This window comes from Glycine soja, chromosome 18, assembly GCF_004193775.1.
Source record: "Glycine soja cultivar W05 chromosome 18, ASM419377v2, whole genome shotgun sequence".
Classification (NCBI taxonomy): Eukaryota; Viridiplantae; Streptophyta; class Magnoliopsida; order Fabales; family Fabaceae; genus Glycine; species Glycine soja.
The window spans coordinates 44,075,476-44,078,900 of record NC_041019.1 but is presented as its reverse complement, the minus strand read 5'-3'; the positions used below and the strand labels follow the sequence as shown (position 1 = coordinate 44,078,900).

The window sequence follows — 3,425 nt, the reverse complement described above, 5'->3', positions numbered from 1 at the left end:
TACCATCACACCTTGGCAGGACGACAATTTTTGGTTCTTGCATCTTCAGTTAATTCATCATGTTGCACTTTGTATCGTGATACCCCACACGTGGGGCATTGCTGTAGTTCGGCATACTCATTTCTATACAATATGCAATTATTAGGGCATGCATGGATCTTCTTGTACTCCATTCCCACTGGACACAAAATCTGTTTGGCCTTGTAGTGATTTTTTGGCAAAGTGTTTTGTTCAGGAAGCATGTTCTTCAATAAGACCAGCAATTCAGTGAAGCTTTTATCACTCCACCCAAATCTTTCCTTCAAGTTTACCAAAGCTAACACTGCTAACAACCGCGTGAAAGATGTGCACCCCTGATACAATGGCGTGTTAGAATCACATTCTATTGTATCATACAGAGGTGCATGCGCTTGCTCAAAGTCTCTTGTCCAAGATCACGGATCATTTCCTATATACGCTCTCCGCTATCTTCATGAACCGCCTGAGATTGAGAAACAGTTGGAATGTCGGCCGATTCCCCATGCCATGTCCATTTTGTGTAATTCGGAATGATGTCGTAACATATCAGATGTGATCGGATTTCATCAACTGACTGACGTCTACCATTAAGACATTTAACACATGGGCAAAAATAATTGCCCCTTAAACTTTCAGCATTAAGTTGCGTAAACTGTAGAAATTGTTCCACCCCGTTCTCATACTCGTCACTGATGCGTTTTGCTTTCATCCAACTTCGATCCATGTTTCGTCTTTTCTATTCATGACAATCAATAAGTTATCTGTCATGCATGCTAAACTCACTTTTTTGCATTGAAGGTGTGGCCCTATCCCATTCAGGAAGACATTTTTTTATAGTTGAATCAAACGTACAAGTAAAATCTCTTTCGAGTGATTTGATGAAATTTCAGCAGCATTTCGCATTGGTCTTCAAGTACACAAGATGAAAGCGGTGAATGTGTGAACAATCACCGCAATCAAATATGCACCCGAAGAACAATGTCAAATGCAGTATACCGAAATTTCTTCAAATCATTCAAAATATAATTTACCTCTACGTATGATTCAACTATAAAAATATGTCATCCCAAACTGTCCAAACGGACAATTCAAGAATCAATACATCGATTAATTCAAACTATCTGTATTAATCGATGTATCGAATCTCGAACGGGCAACTAAGGTTCACTAATAATGCAACTAACTAGTAACATGAAACAATACCAATATTTGAACAACGACATGTTACAATCATACCACTTTTTAAAAATAGAGACATACCTCGAAAGATGCTCAGTGCCAACGACAACGAGTGCGGGGATGCAGTTACAGGGAAAACACTAACACAAATGTCGTAATGACGACATATAACCTGTACCATCAATGGGAGAAACTATCAGCTGGATCAATCATACTCAAATAACAATGCATCATGTTTAAGGTTTATAAAATAGTACAACCAGTAAAGAGGTTTATTTTAAGTGAAATAAGGATAATTTAAATATTTTGTCAAATGGAAACAAATTACGTTTTGGCTAACATCTTAACTTGACCAGAACAGGGAAAAGCATACTTATGTATTCTTTAACATGTTGAGGCCAACAAGCTTCTTTCACATGATAATAATACCATGCCAAAGTTGCTATGTGCACACTAATTTAATTACATTGAATTAGAGCTTGAATTACACAAAAATATTACTTCAATTAGTACAACATCCATTGACCAAGGCCCGATTTTGTAGGTGTATAACAATACCAATTATGTACAGAAGTCAAGTAATTAAATTCTCTGTACGTAAGGGTATTCATGAGTGACATGAGGCTCGTTTGTGTTGTTATTGTCTTTGAAAATTATTATATTTTTTGTTCATTTGTTTTCCATTATTTATGATTGCTCCATTTTTGGCTGCCTAGCTGGCTAGCTTTTAGATCAAGGGAAACGGTGGGTCGATTCTAAAGGGTAGAGGCCTAGTAGAGCACTATATTATTCTAAAAGTTTTATTCACCTTGGACGTCATTCACTACAACATAATGCTTTGCACCCTCGGCAGAGCACGCAAGTGGGACCTCGTGGAGAGTTTGTGGACCGAAATGAATGCGAAAGGGGTTGCCCCTGTGAATTCCACTTATGGGACCTTGATTGATGCTTATAGTAAATATGGACTCAAAGAGGAAGCACTTGCTTGGCTTAAGACGATGCAAAGTCAAGGAATGGAGCCTGATGAGGTCACCATGGGGATTGTTGTTCTCTTGTACAAGAGGGCCGGAGAGTTTCAAAAAGCTCAAGAGTTTTTCAGGAGATGGATAAGAGGTGCACCTTTTAGATTAGGTGTGGATGATAAATTAGTATCACATACCAATGTTTGTTTAAGATCTCATACATATGCTACCTTCATTGACACGTATGGGAAGGGTGGCCAATTTCGCGCAGCATGTGAAACTTTTGCTAGGATCATCAGACAAGGCAGATCCTTGAATACAGTTACACTTAATACAATGATTCACTTGTATGGAAACTGTGGACGGTTACGACAAGCTTGTTTGTTGTTCCAGAAAATGGGAGAGTTTCGGTGTGTACCCGACACTTGGACGTATAACATCCTCATTTATCTTAATATTAAGAATAATAAGGTCAAATTGGCAGCTAAATAATTTGCAAGGATGAAAGAGGCCTCCTTGAGGCAGACGTTGTGAGTTACCAAACCCTGTTGTATGCATACTCGACTAGGAAAATGGTTCGAGAAGCAGAAGAGCTTATACAGGAGATGGATGAAAGGGATCTTGAGATTGATGAATTCACCCAATTTGCGTTGACTAGAATGTATGTAGAATCAGGTATGCTTGAGCAGTCGTGGTTGTGGTTCAAGAGGTTTCACCTAGCTGGAAATATCAGTTCTGATTGTTATTCTGCCAATATTGATGCATATGGAGAGCGGGGGTATACTTTAGCAGCCAAGGAAGTCTTTATTTTCTGCAAAGAATTGAAGAAGCTCACTGTCCTTGAGTTTAATGTGATGATTAAGGCTTATGGGATAGGAAAATGCTATGATAAAGCATACCAATTGTTTGATAGTATGAAAAAATTTGGTGTTGTTGCAAACAAATGCAGCTACAGTTCTCTCATTCCTATTTTGGCCAGTGCTGACAAGCCACACATTGCCAAATCTTATCTTAAAAAAATGCAGGAGGCAGGACTTGGATAGGAAGAAATTGTCATAAAAAATGTAGATGATGTCGTCAAAGAAGAGAGTGTTGGATAGGAAGAAATTGTCGTAAAAAATTGTTATTTTGCGGTGCGAAATGAAGCTCTATGATTGCAGAATAATAGTAGCAGATTTTCGACCCACAACAGTGGAAGACGGTGAACAAAGAAGAAATACAATGTAGATGATGCACTATAATAATATAAGGATGAGATTAATCTAA

The 3,425-nt window shown here is 38.2% G+C and overlaps 1 pseudogene; it reads left to right on the top strand.

The window, feature by feature from the left end:
- Nucleotides 1–1,806: 1,806 nt before the first annotated feature.
- Nucleotides 1,807–3,202, top strand: LOC114397283 (annotated as a pseudogene).
- The last annotated feature ends 223 nt before the right edge of the window (nucleotides 3,203–3,425 follow it).